The following is a 19,478-nucleotide window of genomic DNA, read 5'->3' on the forward strand; positions in this document are numbered from 1 at the left end:
TGAGAGAGAAACTAGTCTCAGCCCCAGTTCCCAAGCACGGCCCCAGGGTGGCAGCTGCCTCCTGAGCTTCCAGCCTACAGACTGAGGGGGAATTGAGTGGCTGATCAGAGGGGGATCTCTTTGCTGAGGCAGGATTCTCTTGCTTTGTCCATGCTTTATCTGGGTCACAGTTCTGGGTAGCGGTCCTGGGGTTGAGGAGGAGCACTGGCATGGTGGAGCTTTTAGTGGTGGTGAAGAGGACAGAAAAGAGTGCTTGTGGTCACTCATAGACCAGAGCACAGTCGAGAAAAGGAGTAAACACCTTGCCCCTTGTCATACCATCTTGGAAGAACTGAAAATTTACAGGTCCCTAGAAGTATCTCTGAAAACAGCTGCCCAAAACCCCTGAAGCTTGGGACAGTACATTCTCCACACTGGAAACAGACCTCTACCTTAATAAAGAGTTTATAACTGAAGTAATTGACTGGGATCATGAGCAAACCTCGCAAGAAGTGTCAGAACATAGAATCTTTTTTTGGTAACAAAAAAGATCAAAACATACAACCAGAAGACAAGAAAGTCAAAGCTCCTGTATCCAAAGCCTCCAAGAAAAATATGTGATAACATCTAGCTCCCTTGGTTGTTTTGAAGATCAAATCATAAAATATTTGTTAAGTACTTTGCACAGTTGCTATTGAATTTGTACTGAGATACCCTCAGTGGGTCTACAAAGATTGTACTCATGTCCCAACACCAATGCTTTTTTTATTTTACTTTGTCTTAACTCTTTTACCCAGTAAAGCGGCCATTCACAACCTGATCTCAATACTGATTTACACAGACTCACTAATGTATCTAATCTGGGTTAGCTTCTCTTCCTAGACAGTTTGGTGGCCCCAAGCAGTTCACCATAATAGTGGCAAGGCACATACTATATTATCTAGGTAGCAAAGTAGAGTATTTTAACTTCAGTCAGAAAGTTCAGAGTTGAAATCCACCCTTAGATAGCTGTGTGACCCTGGGCAAATCACTTAATCTATATCTAAGTTTTCTCCTCTGTAAAATGGGGATAATAATAGCACCTACTTTTCAGAATTTTGAGAATAAGATGAAATTATATTTATAAAGTTATTTATGAACCTTAGAATGCTATATAAATAATATTTACTCCTTGTCCTCCTCCTCCTAGTACTGTTACTGTTATCACCACTGCTGTCACCACCACCTCCACCACCATCACCACCATGTATGAAAACCTGATTGTCTTTAATTCTACTGAAGTTTGGAACTCCCAAACTCAAGCTATTCACCAACCTCATCCTCCTCAATTATATGGCTTACAGGCAAGAACCATTCCTTAAACCTCCATATTTGTATTCTGCTGCAAAAAGCAGCTACCATGCACCTGGGTAATAATCTATAAAACATTAAATATAAAAGAAAAAATTCAGAATGTCCCAGGAACTCTTCTTTTTGACATTCCTAAATGGATGAAAATAAAGACAATTGTAATAATGGAAGACTGAAAATATCTAGTGCCTACTGAATACCTGTTAAGACATGGCCTAATGGCTAGAATCATAAATCAGAAACTCTTTCTCTTGCATGTACATATAGACAATATGTGTACCCAAATTACAAATAGAGATCTCAACACATCCTGGAGAATTCATCCAAAAATCTGTACTGGAATGGAATAATTATCAGAGACCAAACTATTCCCTAATTGCCCAGATATAATATTGATCCATGAGAATTTAAGAATAATTACTCTAATGTGTGTCACTGTTATGAATAATCACAAAAAATGCATGGATCAAATTTAAATTTGATTTAAAATATAAAAAGCTGGCAGCAAAGATCAAAATCTTGTTATACTACACATCTTCCTTGCTGTCCTGTTTTGTACTAGAAAGTATTATTTCAGTGAGGCTTCACAGGGTAAGCTTATGCACTAACACTTGTCAATTACAAAAAAGCAGTCATTTTATTCACTCATGTAATAGTTCATAGAAAATAGAACATAAAAAAGATCATGGCAGAATAATAACTTTGTTTTGTGTTTTTTTTTTCTATCTGAACCACACATGCAATGTACAATATAAAACTGGAAGAGGGAGGATATGATTACTGAAATTTTGAGGGATAGGCCTATTTGAATTCAGAAGAAAAAATCCTTTGGCCATGGTAGCTTAGTATTTCCTAAATTTATGTTTATTGCTATTTTATTCCACTCTCATTCAATTTTTTTCTTAATAAACATTGTAAAAAGTAAAATTAAGTAGAAAAAGATTTTATATAGGACATATTATGGTAGGCAGCATAGCGGACAGAGATAAGGAAAGAAGTCTGGAAGACCTGAGTTCAAATATGGCCTCAGACACTAGCTATGTGATTCTTGGCAAGTCACTTAACTCTGTTTTTATTTCCTTATATGCAAAATAGGGATAACAATGGCACCTCTATCTCAGGAACAAATGAGATAATTATAAAGTGCTTGGTATAGTGCCTGGCACTATATAAATAATAATAACTATAATAATTATTATTTATCTATGTGGCATGACAGTGATTGGGTTAAAATTAAGATGTACAGTAAGTAATTATACAAGAGATTTTCAGTTGTAAAGTAAAATAAAATTTATTGACCTCACTTTTAAGAATAGGTATCCACCAGCATACCATTAGCTCTTTATATGCTTCATTTCCCAAGCAATGCACTAGCAGGCCAAATGAGAGCTGAGTGCCTTAAGCGCTGCCCCACCCCCAGGACTTTCATACATTTTGTTCATTTATTCTTTTTTTTTTTTCTTCACTGAGTTCCTGTTTCCATAGGTGAGAATACAGTGGATTCTATGAGCAACGTAATGGGACTTTATGAATATTTCAGGATGACATACTTTCTGCTGGTATTGCAAAGACAGCAATTGAAAAGAAATTAGAAGCTGAGGGTAAATGGGATCTACTTTCCCTCTTTCTGGAGGAAAAGCAGATACTAAGAAATATTAATTATAGTGAAACCAAAATATAAAACAAACAAAACACCACAAAAGTTTAAATCATTGCCCTTCTGTTTACCATTTGCTTTGAATTTGGGCAGGATACAACATTTGCACACCTCAGTTTCCCCATGTGTTAAATAAGGGACTAAATGTTCTCTGAAGTTGCTTTCTACGAAATCTTTGTCTTTGTGTGAACTTTACATTTTATTTCACTTTTGGTAGCCAGTTACCCACACAAAAAATATTGTAATACTTCCTTTCTGTGATCTTGTTTAAATATGTGATAGCTCTTTTAATTTGAACTACTTTTTGAGAGTTTTTAAAGAATTTTTAAAAGCAAATTCAAAGTCTAGAAAGGAAAGGTTAAATGATTTTAATGCTATTTAAAATATTATCAGTCTCATGAACTTAACATTAGGAGAGCAGAAGAGAAATACATAGTCTTGCAACATTTATAAAAAAAAGAATGTTAATTGTACTGATCAGTTTTGAAATGTAGGTTTGGCAAATATAGAAACTTAAATATTAGAACAATATTAGCAAAGAATGAATAAATTAACTAAACAAAACAACATTCATATTAAAAAACAAACAAACAATAAGAACCATATTGGATTTGTTTCCCAAGTTCTTTTCATATTTGCATCCGATTAACAAAAGGAACAGTAAGTTATAATCAACTACCCACATATTTGACAGTCAGCAATAAGCACTTATTAAATGCTTACTGTGTGCCAATTACTGAGCTAAAAGTCAGGGATATGAAGAATGGCAAAAGATATATTTCTGATGTTATATCTATCCATCCATCCGTCTATCTATCTATCTATATGTATGTATGTATGTATACACACATGCAACATGCACACACACGTATATCAGAAAACAATGATAATAGTTTCAGTCTTGCCCATATGCAAAGGAAATAGTAAACAGGAGAGTAATACACTAATACACTTTAATACAATAGTATTACAGGTTAGATTTAAATTTAGAGGGAGCCCGGGTGATTGAGATGGGAGTGAGAAGGGAGAACATTCCAGGCACAGGGGACAGCCAATGAAAAACATGGAGATGGGAGATGTAGTGTTTTGTGAGAGGAAAAGCAAGAGTCTAACATCACTGTATTGTATACTGGATGGAGGGGAATAAAGCACAAGAAAACTAGAAAGTTAAGAAGGTGCCACGTTGTGAAGGGCTTTGAAAGCAAAACAGAGTATTTCATATTTGATCTCAGAGGTATAAAGGAACCACTAGAGTTTGTTGAATAAAGAGATAATATGATCAGACATGTTCTTTAGGAAGAATCACTTTGATAGCTGGGGAGAAGATAGAGTAGAATAGAGAGATAATTGAGCCAAAGAAAACAAACAGAAAGCTTTTGAATAGTCTAGGAGTGAAGTGATATGGGCATGCATCAGGTTTCTGGCATTATCAGAGGAGAGAAAAGGGAATATGCCTTAAATATTTTGCAGGTAGGATGAATAAGACTTGAAAATCTATTGGATAAGATTATTGGGTGCAAGCAAGGAGTCAAGGATAGTTTTTAATACAAATTATTGGAAGGATGTTGTTCTTCAGTGGTTTCCGTCATATCTGATTCTTGTGACCACAATAAAGGTTTTCTTGGCAAAGATACTGGAGTGGTTTGCATTTACTTCTTCAGCTCATTTTACAGATGAGAAAACTGAAGCAAAAAGGGCTAAGTGACTTGTCCAGGGTCACATAGTAACTGTCTAAGAATAGATTTGAACTCATGAAGATGAGTCTTCCTGACTCCAGGCCTGACACTGTATCCACTGTGCCACCTAGTGGCCCCTTATTGGGAGTGTAATGGTGGCCTCAACAATAATAGGGAACATAGGAAAGGAACAGGCTTCTAGAGGAAAGAGAGAAGTATGTGTAAGATTCCTATGGGACATATGATTTGAAGTTTGAAATGCTAGGCTGGTGGTCAGGAGATTAGATCTAGATAAATAAAATCATTAAAAAGAAAAAAAAAGGCAAATATTGTGTGATTTCCTGACATTTGGTGGGAAATCTAGGGACTTAAGAGAATGTAAATACTGGAAAAAAGACTCAACCATAAAGCAGAATATGGCATTTAAATAGCAAACATATGTAGATGTGTACCATAACATAATACACACATATTCAATTTAACACTGAACTGTAAATTTAGATTTCCAAGTTTTTATTAGTGTCAGGGGATCTACATTTTATCCATCTTCCTTCACCCTCCCCAAATTCATGCCAGTCTAATTTTGTTCATTCTAATTTTCTTTTCTTCCTCAGCCTCTTCTCTTCCGTAATGAAGCTTTTAAATTAGAATTGTTACATTTTTCTCCTCCTCCTCCTTGTTCTCCATTTTAGCTGTCCCTGAAGCTATTTTTACTCAGGCTTTCTCCCTACTGTTGCTCAACCATTCTCCTTTTGAATCACTTTGCCTTCACTACTGAAGACTTTCTCTGAATGTAGATGCTGCTTCTTTTCCTTTAAAATATGCATCATAAATAATAAAAAAATAAAAATATGCATCATACTCAACAGTATGAAAACCAGATAGCCCTTTCTACCACATACTTTGTAGTTTTTTTCTTCCACCTGAATCTTCCAATCTAGAATAGGTGATTCTTCTGTCATTCTTGTTTTTCTTTTTTTTTTCCCATATGCTTCTCACCATCACCCTAACTTAATTGCTGTATATCATTCCTGTAAACCAATTTTGTTAGGTTGATTGTGAAGGCAATGATACCTTGAGTTCAAATTGAGAAATATAAGAAATGACTACACAAGAAACTCACTATTATGTAATCAAGTGAGGTTTGTTGATGTAATAAATAGGAACAGATGTTAAATAGGTAGGCCCGTCAGCAGTTTGAAGTTTCCTAAATGATCTTGAATGTAAACACCTCTATCACCAGAGATTCCAAGCTCCTGATTAATATGTACATTGTCAACACTACCGATAAAATCAGCTCGAAATATACCAGAGACAGTTGGAGTATGTATTATTTATTAAGTGTATCCAAAACCTCAGGGAACCTATTTTTATGCCTATTGGAGGGTAGGTGAAAAGTAGTAATATATTTTCCACCTATGAAGATAGTTCCCATTGTGTGGAGATATGCAGTTGAGCCTCTGACCCAAGGCTTATAGTATCATTGTTTTGAAGATGGAATTTTTACTACCTGCCTTTATAAAAACATAATTAAGAAGAAATCAGGAAATGAAGGCAAATATTGTGTTATTTCCTGACATTTGGTGGGAAACCAAGAATTTAGGAAAGTTTAAATCCTGGGAAAAAGGCTTTTAAACTGAAAGCAGAACCTGGCTTAAATTTATAATTTATGCAGCACTTTAAGGATTATTAAGTACATTGCATAAACTACCTTCTCTGTTTTCTCACAGCTCTATGCTATTATTGTTCCCATTTATAGATGAGCAAACTGAAGCAACATAGTTTTTTTGTTTCAGCTCTTTCCAATCCTTTTTTTGTTTTTGCAAAGATACTAGAGTGGTTTGCCATTTCCTTCTCTAGCTCATTTTACAAATGAGGAACTAAGGCACACAGGGTTATTTTACTTACCCAGGGTCACAATTAGTGTCTGAGACTGTATTTGAACTCAGGAAGATGGGTCTTCTTGACTAGAGTCCTGGCTCTCCATCCATTGTGCTTCTTGGCAGGCCCTGTGCCACCCAACTATCCCCAAATGGTTTATGTCTGTCCTAATTCATATAACTAGTAAATATCTGGGAACAGATTGAAGAGGTCTTCTTGCTTCCAAGTTCATTGCTCAATCCACTACACCATATTTTCTTTTTTTTTCTGCACCAAATGGTATAACATCTAAATTTTTTTATTATTTTTGTTTAGTATTTTATTTTCCCCAATTAAATGTAAAAACAATTTTTAACATTTGTTTTTAAAACTTTGAGTTCCAAATTCTCTCCTTCCCTCCCCACCCACTTCATTGAGAAGGCAAACAATTTGATATAGGTTATATATGTGTAGTCATGCAAAACATGTTTCCGTATTAGTCATCTTCTGAAAGAAAACATAGATAAAACTCAAGAAAAATAAAGTAAAAAAGGAAAGTATGCTTTAATCTATATTCAGACACCATCAGCTCAATGTCTGGAGATTGTTAGTATTTTTCATCAGAATTTTCATGGATCATTGCATTGCTGAGAATAGCTAAATTATCACAGATGATCATCTCACCATATTGCTGTTACTTTGTACACAGTACATGCCACTTTACATCAGCTTCTGTAAGTCTTTTCAGATTTTTCTGAGGACATCCTGCTTATCCTTTCTCTTTCTTTCTTTCTTTCTTTCTTTCTTTCTTTCTTTCTTTCTTTCTTTCTTCTTTCTTTCTTCTTCTTCTTCTTCTTCTTCTTCTTCTTCTTCTTCTTCTTTTTTGTGAGGCAATTGGGGTTAAGTGACTTGCCCAGGGTCACACACCAATAAGTGTCAAGTGTCTGAGATCGGATTTGAACTCAGGTCTTTCTGACTCCAAGGCCAGAGCTCTGTCCACTGCAGCACCTAGATGCCCCTCTCATCCTTTCTTGTAGCACAATAATATTCTATCACAGTCATGTACTGTAATTTTTGGGCTATTCCCCAATTGATGGACATCCCCTCAATTTTCAATTCTTTGCTACCAAAAAGGAGATGCTATAAATATTTTGATACATATAGGTCCTTTTCCTTTTTGGTTTTTCTGTCTTTTTGGATACAGACCTAATAGTGTTATTGCTAGGTCAAAGGGTATTCACAGTATTATAGCCTTTTGGGTGTAATTCCAAATTGCCCTCCAGAATGATTGAATCAGGTCACAACTCCACTAACAATGGCTCAATTTCTCATTTTGCCCACATTCCCTCCAACATTTGTCATTTTCCTTTTCTGTCCTATTAGCCAATCTAATGGGGATGAGGTATTACCTCAGAATTGTTTTAGCTTGCATTTCTCCAATCAATAGTGATTTAGAAAACTTTTTTATTTGGCTATAGATAGTTTTGATTACTTCGTCTGAAAACTGTTCATTTCCTTTGATCATTTGTCAAGTGGAAAATGACTTATTTTTATAAATTTGACTCAGTTCTCTACAGTATTGAGAAATGAGGTCTTTATCAGAGAAACATGCTTCAAAATTTTTTTCACAGTTACTATTACTGTTCCCCTCCATTCTATTTTCCCTCTGTTTATTCTTTTCTCTCTCCTTTCACCATGTCCCTCCTCAAAAATGTTTTGCTTCTGACTACCACCTCCTCTAATCTGCCCTCCCTTCTATCACTGCCCAACTTCTCTTATCCCCTTCTCCTTCTACTTTCCTGTAGGGTAAGATAGATTTCTATACCCTATTGAGTGTGTATGTTATTCTGTCTTTGAGCCAATTCCACTGATGGTAAGGTTTACTCCCTCCATCCCACCTTCCCCATCTTCCTGTCTACTGTAAAAGCCTTTACTTTTTGCTTCTTTTATGGGTGATAATTTGCTCTTTTTTATCATGGGTTTCATAAAGTGCAATAATTTTTAAATTATCTCTCCTGGATCTATTTTCTAGGTCAGTAATTTTTCCAATGAGATATTTTACATTTTCTTTTATTTTTCTCATTCTTTTAGTTTTGTTGTATTGTTTCTTGATTTCTCATAAAGTCATTAGCTTCCATTTACTCAATTCTAATTTTTAAGAAAGTATTTTCTTCAATGAGGTTTGTACTCTTTTTGTACTTGGCCTGTTCTACTTTTCAAAGAGTTTTTTCTTCAATGAATTTTTGTACCTCTTTTCCCATTTGGCCAATGCTGCTTTTCAATGCATTCTTTTCCTCATTGGCTTTTTGTGCCTCTTTTACCATTTGACTTAGTCTGTTTTTTAAGCGTTATTTTCTTCAGGGTTGTGTGTGTGTGTGTGTGTGTGTGTGTATGTGTATGTGCATTTCCTTTACCAAGCTGTTGACTTGTTTTTCATGAATTTCTTGTATCACTCTCATTTCTCTTTTCAGCTTTTCCCCTATTTCTCTTACTTAATTTTCAAAATGCTTTTTGAGCTCTTCCATGGCCTGAGACCAATTCACATTTTTCTTGGAGATTTTGGATGTTGGAGCTCTGACTCTGTTATCTTTTTTTTTTTTTTGGCTAGGCAGTGGGGTTAAGTGACTTGCCCAGGGTCACACAGCTAGTAAGCATTATGCATCTGAGGCTGGATTTGAACTCAGGTCCTCCTGAATCTAGGGCCAGTGATCTATCTACTGCACCACCTTGCTGCCCCTGTTATCTTCTTCTGAGTGTGTGTTTTGATCTTCCTTTTCACTGTAGTAACTTTGTATGGTCAGAATTTTTTTCTGTTGTTTCCTAATTTTTCCAGTCTATTTCTTGATTTTAACTTTTTGTTAAAATGGGCTCTCCTTCAAGAGAGGAGAATGCACTGTCCCAAGCTTCAGGGGTTTTGTGTAGCTCTTTTCAGAGATACTTCTAGGGACACGTAAGATTTGATTTCTTCCAGGTTGGTATGGTCTAAGGAGAGGTGTGTTTACTGTTCTCCTGGCCTGTGCTCTTGACCATTAGCACTCTTTTCTATCCTGGAACTGTGATGAGGGTCTCTGTTCTACTACAGCCACAAGCTCTGGTGTGCAAGTGCTCCTCTTTAGCCTGGAGCTGCCACCAATGCTGCAACCCAGATCTGAGTATGAGCAATGTAACAGAGTCCTGCCCCTAGTTCCAGTAAAGAGACCCTTCTAATCTCCTTCTGATCAGCTGCTCAACTCCCTTACTGTCTATGGGCTAAGAGCCCTGGAAGCAGCCACTTTCACTGAATATTCAGGGGCTCCCAAGATCAGTTCCTGGTTTGCTGAGGTCTGGTCTGTTCTGGTGCAGCAGACTGCACTGGACTGCATTCCACTCTCAGTGGTGTGACAGACCTTTCCTGCTGACCTCCTAAGTTGTTTTTGGCTGGAAAATTATTTCCACCCGTCTTATTGTGGGTTCTGCCACTCTAGGAATTGTTTTATGGCATTATTTAATGGTGTTCAGAGGGGTTCTGGGGTGAGCTCAAGTGAGTCACTGCCTTTTCTCCTCCATGCTCTATCTCTTACACTATACTTTCTAAGACAATAACATGTTGTCTTAGGAGCTAAGAATAAATTCAGTGAAGTACTTGGTCCTTTCAAGATGATTCACAGGTTAATAATATAACTGCTTTCTACCAAACATACTAAATGACCTTTCTACTTGATATATATCAAAATCTATTTTCTTCTCCCTCAAAACTAAAATAGAATCCATATTGATTTATATCTATTGTGTAAAGGTTTCCCTTCAAAAATTTTGTAGGGTACTTTGTGGAGCTATGGTATATTGTATACTGTTGAAGAGTATTGATTTCTTTTTTTTTATAACAAAGGAATGTCATAGAATCAGTTGTTTGCACTAGATTCTATGTATTTTATTGAAAAGAAAAAAGGAAAGATCTTGAGCTCTGGGTAAGGATTCAAGGGACCAAGTTTTCACCCTAAGTAGTTGGGTGACAAGTCCTCTGTGGCCTCATTTTTCTCCATTGTACAGTGAGAAAGTACTGGACCACATTAGATATCATATACTACTGAGTTTTCCTGTTCTATGACTAACTTGCAGTATTTTGTCTTGTCTACACGAATAATGTAAAACATCAGTCTCTGAAAGGAAGCTACTATTAGACCAATGAACATTGCTAAATATCAATTGTTAAAGTAAGAAAAATGAAAAGCAGGGTGAATCAAATATATTCTAAGTTTTTTTAAATGAGTTTGCTAGAAGACAATTGTTTTCTTTTCATTAAAAAAAACCACCTATGTGGTAAGTATTCAAATAGAATTTCACTGAGACTTAAGCATAGCTTTTAGAAAGTTTATTGCATATTGCCCCTGTAATATTCAGTGCCCAAGGAAATGAGTCATGTAATGAATGCCAGCTACCTTTACAGACAAGAACTAAATGAATTCATGAAACATTTGATGGGAAATGTGGCCTTTCAACAAATTCCCCACTTACTCGCATTTGGTCAAACTGTTACATTATTTCAAAGGTGAAGTGCTACCTCATGTACCCAGGAGTCTATATATCCCCATATATTATGTCATTGAATGGATATCTCAGAGCTTAAGTTCTTTTTAAAGAAAAAAAAAAGATAGTGAATATGTGCACACTTGAGACAGATTTCCTTTCAATTCTGAAAGTAACTGAATCTTGAAATAAAGTGGAAGGTTGACATAATTTTCATAAGACTGGGAAAATACTCAAAATACTTGCATCTATTTGTTTCTTTTTAACTCACAAATATTTCTTTTATTTTTTTCAACAGCAATTTTTTTAAAGTAGTAACATTTTCTCTACTAAAGTTAACACTAAAAATTGAAGATCCTAGATGTAACTTGAAGTACTTTTTCCCTTTAGTAAAGTAAGTAATGGACAGACCAAATTTCCACACAATTTACTGGAAATAGCCATGCCAATTTGGTTCTAAGAGGTATCATCTGTTAGTTTTTTTCTACGCAGTCAGGATTTGCAAATCTACTGAATGATGAACACAAATTATTGTTTTGCCCACTTAGTTATTATTATAGTGTTGGAAGGGACCTCTGAAGTCATTCATCTGAAATAGAAATCCCATTTACGTTTCCAAGTTAACCACTGAGCCTCTGCTTAAGATTTCTAATGAAAGGAACTTTCTACCTCCCAAGATATCCCATTCCACTTTTAGATGCCTCTGTTGAGAAGTTTTTCCTTACAAGGAACCAAAATTGGTCTAAATTAGTATTGCTGTTGTCTTGTGCTGAGCCGTTAGCTACTTTAGTAAAAATAATTTCTTGCTTTTAAATCTAAAGGTAAAATTATTTCCTTTTGTTAGCAGAATCCCAATTCAAGTTTCTACCAGTTGATATCTTAAAAAGATAAGGAAGCCAGGGAACATTCCATAGTACATAGACATTTATTTCTGGAATTAGAAATAGTTCGTTAAAACATGCATCTATTTGTATCAGTTCTTGGTGTGAACCAAATGAAACGCATCTTCCTTCTTGATCCCTCTGAATTGATCTTTTCTTTATTTCTGTCACCTACTGTTCCTCTTCCTCCATTTAACAGAAATGTTGGAAAGTACCTCAGTGATTGTCTAGCCTAACACAAACTTTATCAACCATACCTGCTCCAACATAATTAATACATAATTAATAGGTAATCACCAGCCTTCTTTCATGAAAGTAGGCAGTAGCACCTAATTCCTCTTCTCTCTCCTCTCCTCTCTTTCTCTTCTTTCTCTCTTTCTTCTCTGTTTCTGTCTTGTTCTGTGTCTGTGTCTCTCTTTGTCTCTCTGTCTCAGTCTCTCTCTCTGGGTTGATTAGGACACCCAATTTGCTGGTCGAGTAGGGTGAGGTCTCAGAGGCAGAGGCCACTGCTCCAACTAACAATATGAGGGGTTATCATGGTGGGTGGAATCTCATTTCTGAGCACTGTATTTCCTGAAGACCACTTCTCCACAGTGATATGTTTCTCCTTTAACAAATCAACTTCTGAACACAATTAAATCTTAATTAGAAACATTTATTAAAAGGCAAAGCAGAGTAATAACAAAACATTTCACCAATAAACTATAATTCTCAACTTCAGTCTTCCATATTCATAGGTTTCTTCTTGATACTTATAAATATGTCCAGTTCTCTCCCATCCTTAAGAAAAAAAAATCTTGACTTGACGTTTTTTTCCTCTTACTCTTTATATTTTCTCCACTTTACAAACTGTTAGAATTATTTTCATGTTCTTCATTTCCTAATCTCCAATAACTTATCAATAGCTTATAATTTGTTTTGTAACTCTGTAACTTTATTAAAACTACTTTCTTTGAGGTTGCTAATGATCTCAACTAGTAAATTAAAGTTTTTTTAGTCTACTTCGTAGATTATGACATTTTTGATCAACCTCTTTCTGCAGTGTATTTCTTCAATTAGTTTCTTCAACAATGTTCTTTCCTGTTTATTGTCCTGGACCACCATGTTAGTGAACTTATCATTCCATATATTGATTAGTGGTATTTATATCCAAGACTACACATTCAGTCTTCATCTCTTTATTTAAAATCCACTTTCATATTATCAATTACCCAATGGACATCATTACCTTTTTACTCTATTGATACCTCAAACTTGATATGTCCAGAGTGGAACTTAATACCCTATCTCTTCCCCAAACTTCCTTTTCTCTTTTTTTTTCTTTTTAAGAGCACTACTATACTTCTAATTATGCAGCTCTATAATGATAGAATCATTTCCCTTTACTCTTCCCTCTCTGACCCTGATTAGTTTCCTAACTATTTTTTGCTAACTTCTTTTGGATCTATTCTCTTGCATTCACTCAGAGGATCATAATCCTAGTTCACTATATAATCAGTCTAAATCTGGGCTCTTACAACAGCCTCCTAATTATTGTCCCTGTTTTCAATTCCTCCCATCTGCAATCTATGCTCTGTGCAGCAGTCAAGTTAACATTTTAAAAACACAGGTCTGACTATACTACTATAACAGTAAAATTTTTCCAGAGTCTGTCTGTTGCTTCTAGGATAAATTATAACCCCTGAGCTTGGCCTCTAAGGTCATTCTCAAACTGGTTCCTACCTATCCTGCCAGATTTATTTCATATTAATATCTTCTATACCTTCTAAATTCCAAACAAATGTCATTGCTTTTTCCCATTCTTAATATTTCACATGCAGACTCAATGCCTCTGGGACAGGCTATCTCCTGGTATACATAATCAACTATTAGCTAACTTCTGTAGCACAGCATCCCTAGTTTCCATCTCAGTTCATTTCAGATTTCATGTCTTCTCCAAGGCCTTTCCTATCTGTCCCCAGTTATAAGTATTCTTTCTTTCCTGATATTATTTTCAACATATACTGCATGTCTGTCCTTCGTTCTTGGGGTTCTCTCTTTCTACATCTCTAACTCTTGGTTTCCATGACTTCCTTCAAGTCCTAGCTAAAATTTTACCTATTAAAAAAGCCTTTCCCAATGCCCCTTAAAACTAATGGCTTCCTTTTGTTGATTGTCTTAAATTTATCCTGTATTTATTTTGTTTGTACATACTTGTTTTCATGTTGTTTCTGCTGTTAGAAAATGAATTCCATGAGGATAGGGTGTGTCTTTTGCTTTTCTTTACATTTTCACACTCAGCAGAGTGCCCCTCACATAGAAGAAAATTAGTGAATGATTATTGACTGACAGCATCAAAGCAGTTTGTTTATCTTTGTATTCATATGCTTAGCGCAGTGCCTTAGCATTATACTTTGTATGCCTTTAGTGAATATTAATGGAATGGGGAAAGGCAATAAATATTTATATGGCATTTTCTATATGCCAGGTACTGCTCTAAGCACTTTGAAGTTATATCATTTGATCCTCATAACAACCCTCTGAGGTAGGTATTGTTATTATCCCCTTTTTACAGTTGAAGAAACTGAGGCAAACAGAGGTTAAGTAGTTTGCTCAGAATCACACATGTAGCAAGGGTAAGAAGCTGTTTCTGAACTCCAGGTCCAGCACTGTATGTACCGATTGATTTAGCCTGCCCCATTCCCTAGCTGTGAAATTCATTATTAAAATGTTGTTCAATTAAATTGTATTTGCAGTCCACTAAATCTCTAGATATTTTTTTTCAGGCAAAGTTTTCCATATGTTTGTCCTCTGTCTCTTACTTGTGAACTTGATTTATTTTTTCAACCAAAGTGTAGGAATTTTCATTTATCCCAGTTAAATTTATTATTTGGTTCTACCAAGGTGATTTTGGGTTCTCATGCTGCCAACAACTATTACCAGTTTTGCATCATCTGTACATTGTGTCATTTTAAATTGAAAAGTATCTTAGATGTTACATAGTCCAAAATCCTTACTTTTAACTATAACCCAGAAATATTCAGGGAGCTGTCCAAGGTCACTTTACTCAAAACCTATAACAGCATCCCACTGCTTACAAAACAAACAAACAAAAAAACTTCCAAGTCTGGCAATGAAGGCCCCAAATGCAACTTGCTTTGACATACACTTGATATTCCAGTCAAATTGGTTTGCATGTTCTTTCCAGCCTCCACCTTCATTTATCTCTCTCTGTCTCTGTCTCTCTGTCTGTGTCTGTCTCTCTCTCTCCCCACTCCCTTTCTCTCCCTCAGTCTCTCTCTTTCTCTCTCTTGGTTTCTGTCTCTCTCTTCCTCTCTCTGTCTCTCTTTATCTCTCTGTCTCTTCATCTCTGTCTGTCTGTCTCTCTGTCTTTATACACACAAACCTCCTACTTATTCCCTTGACTAGGTTAGTATTCTCTTGAAGGCAAAGATCTTTTATCCTGCCCTTAACAGTACACATACCACGGAGTGAATACTTAATAAAAGTGTGTTAATTGATTGATCCTTTAATCTTCTGTTGTGTGTTGTGCAAAGTGAGTACTTAAATGTCTAAATGAATGAAATGACTAATATTTTGTTTCAAGGGGCAGGACAGCTTTCTGAGAGTGTAGAAAATATATAACATTTTGAATTTTATAGGAATGATTGTGAAATACAATAAAATTTCCTAACCTTCCATCCCCAACAGAAAAGCAGCTCACATTGTAATATCTGTATTATTTCTAAGTTATTCTACCATGGTATTTTTCTGAAGGGGCAGCGAAGTGATGTAATGGACCTGGAGTCAGAAAGACTTGAGTTCAAATTTGGTCTCAAAGGCTTACTAGCAGTGTGGTCTGTTTGCAAGTAGATCATAATGGGAGGCAAACAGAGCTATGACCTATGAATTCACTGAAAAATGTAAGCTACCTTGAATAACTGTAAACAGCAAAAGAAGCTCCAACTGTACACTGGGAAAACTTGAATGTGACCCTGGACCATTCCGGCATTATTCCTTCTTTTTTTTCTGTTTCTATATAATACCTGACCTGGCCAGAATTGGTGCAGAGATCTACTTTGTTACTTTTTCTTGCTGCCACCCAGGACAACTGGCCTCTTGTGAGTAAATTCCCTTAAACAACCCAATTAACTGTGATAAAACGTATTAATAACCAAGCTGATATCACAGTTGCTATCAGTTTTCTCTCAGCATGTCACCCTATAAATGGCATATTTAGGACGGAATAGATTTCTCGCCTTGTGTTTGGTATAGTGGGCAGGATACTTCACCCTCTTTTTTTTTGGGGGGGTGAGGCAATTGGGGTTAAGTGAGTTGCCCAGAGTCAGCTAAGTGAGGTCAAATTTGAACTCAGGTCGTCCTGATTCCAGGGCCATTTTTCTATCCACTGTGCTACCTAGCTACCCCTATATTTTGCCCTCTTTACATGACCTTGGCCAAGTCACTTAACCATATTTACCTCAGTTTCCTGATTTATAAAATGAACTGAAGAAGAAAATGGCAAACCACTCCATTTTCTTTGCCAAAACAAAATGAAACAAACAAACAAACAAAAACAAATGAGTCACAAGTCAGAAGTAACAGAAATGACTGGACAACAATAATATTTTTGGAAGACTTTGTGATTCTCAGGAGGAAGCAGTGAGCTTGCCCTCAGGCAGGAAAACATTGCTCTACCCAACTTTGAAGCTTTGCAGTTTTTCTTGTCAAAACTGCTCTTTTAAAGCCAATTCTGATTGAAAGTACCTCTATCTTCAGAGGAAAGGAAAATTAACACCTGAGAAGCAACAGAGCCATCTGGAAAGTCAGGAGGGTCAACTAACTGATGCCAGAGCTATCTTATGTGAGTAGGTTATCAGGGTCCCTGAAGCAATTAGAGATGCCCTAGGCTGGAAGAATGTCTATTTGAGAGGCAAGAAGGAAGCCTAGCAGTAAAGCAGGAAAATAAAAAGGATTGCAGATAATTAAATGATGGACCTAGGCATGTTTAAGTGTGCTGTTTCAACAAAAAACCAACTTTGTTTGCCATGAATATTAAACAAAGGCTTAAAGTACCCTTATTGGAACTCTGGTCAAGTTATTGTGTGAGGTATGAGTTTTAACTATGAGTTGGTCCTTTCCTATTTACTATAAATATTAAGGAGGTTTTACAATTGCATTAGTCAGTGATTCATAATGGGCATGTACTAGTGCATGGAGAACAATTACAAAAATGCTTAGGTAGCATTATTTGCATGTAGCCATTAACAGAGCATGCAGGGGTGGTCTTTTATTAACTAAAGAGTCATCCATCTACAATGTGCATTTTACATTATTTTTCATATATAATGATGTGTTTAATGATTTCCTTAGCAAATGCAAATATCCTGAAAATTGCTGATGGAGAAGAATTTTTTAAAAGCACTATAAATTGCAAATGATACCTAAAAACAGGTGTATGGAGTTGATCACGTAGTATGAAGTACAAAAAGGAAAATAAAATTGTCTATAATTTGTATCTTTCTTTAGAAAATACTTTAGTTACCTTCTACAAAAAGAAAAGTAAGAATTTTAGGAGACTGTCCTAGAAAGAGATTTTGTTTTGTCACCCAGAATGTGTTATTTGTTTTTTCTTTCCTATCACTTGACATCACCTCCTTCCCATATTTTTGCCAAGTTGGTAGAAGTTCGAACTCCCTTCTGTGGCTCCATGTCAGCAAATTAATATTTGGAGATAATATATTAGTAGATAAAAATTTAAATATCACCTTTCCAATTATTTAATTAAAAATATTTAGTTAGTTCCTACATCCATAAGGTTTTGTACCAGAAGGAACCTTTAGAATGAACTAGTCCAACTCTTCACATTTTACAGAATAATAGGAATTCATTCCTTCATTCATTTTTTCAAGGCTTAGCATGTGAAAAATGCTTTACTAAGCACTATTTGAAATACAAAGATGAATAGAATATGGCCCCTTCCCTAATGTATTAACAAATTAATACGTAAAAGAGGAGAGGGGCTGATCCTGTGTTGTGAATGGGGGAGGTATCTGATTCATGGCCCTAGTATTGGTATTCTCTTGATGTCAAAGCCTTGTGAATGGTCAATTTATAGGAAGACATGGGCACACAGGATAGTCAAGTGTGAATAGAGGGAGATATTAATAACTGACAAAATATTAATGAGATCACAAATGCATTTGTTATAATTTAAAAAAGAGTTAATACTAGCTACTTGTTTATAAATATTTGCATTTATAAAAATGATGGTGAATGATAATTATTGCAATTATGGATGAAGCTTGTTTACAAAAAAGGAACTGAAACAGCAGGAAAGAATATCATGAAATACATAAATGTAAGAGAACAGTAAGTGGTTAGTGACTAAGAGGAAGTATGGTACAAAGAAAGAGCTATAGGGAGTCAGAGAAGAGACCTTACCCCTGGCCAGAACAGAAAAACTTCCTCTTTCTGACTTAAGAGTATATTTCCAAATTTCCAAATATGTGTGTGTGTGTGTGTGTGTGTGTGCATGTGTGTGTGTGTGTGTGTGTATATCTTTGTGTGATATATTGAAGAAAACAGCAATAAATGTAGCTCCTGCAAAGCTTCAAAAGGATGAGGATGCCCCTGTTTGCAGATGTCATTAGGTTGGTTGTATTAAGCCCTGAAACACTACAGAGCCTCCTGGAAGAGATCTGTAAACACCCGAAGAAATTTGGTTTGTCCATTCATACAGAAGACTAAGTAGATGAAGAATGTTTATTGTCTGGATTACAATATGCATTTGGATATACAATCCATAGAATTTGTCCATCAGCATGTATATGAGACAGGCAGTACAGATAGACTGAGTTGGGACCAGAATTGAGAAGATATTCACTGCATTATTTTTGTGAAATTTCAAAACTCCTTTAAAATCTGCAAATTTCCAATGTAAACAAGGGATCAACTTTTTACTTCTACCATATCAGCCATGTCACTGTGTGGACATGTCACAGAGACTACCACAACCACTGAAAAATTAAAAATAAATGTCATGAAAAAGACAAGGGTAAGATAAATGATGGGTGTGAGGAGATTTCAATATAAATCCAATGAGAAATTTTAAAAAGGAGTTATAAGAGATGTCATCAAGAAAATACATGGGAAGAAGAGATGGACTAATTATATGGTGAGAAAGAACAGACGCACAACTGCTGTGCTCCTGGTGCCCTTTGGATATGAAGAAGCAAGGAATACTTCTAGCATTTTAGGTGGAAACCCTGGGAGGGTATGGACCCAAAAAAAAAGCTACTTGTTTATAAATATTTGCATTTATAATAATGAATGATGATTACTGCAATTATGGATAAAGCTTGTTTACAAAAAAGGGAATTGAAATAGCAGGAAAGAATGTCATGAAACTCATAGATGTAAGAGAGAACACAGTAAGTGGTAAGTGACTAAGAGGAAGTATGATACAAAGAAGGAACTATAGGAGATCAGAGAAAGAGACTTTACCCCTATTTAAGCAGGCCATGCCCTTTATGACCAATATCACTGAATGGAACTTCCAGTAAATGAGGTGATAGATTGATTTTAATA

This window comes from Phascolarctos cinereus, unplaced genomic scaffold (assembly GCF_003287225.1).
Source record: "Phascolarctos cinereus isolate Bilbo 61053 unplaced genomic scaffold, phaCin_HiC Scaffold_7;HRSCAF=346, whole genome shotgun sequence".
Taxonomy (NCBI): Eukaryota; Metazoa; Chordata; class Mammalia; order Diprotodontia; family Phascolarctidae; genus Phascolarctos; species Phascolarctos cinereus.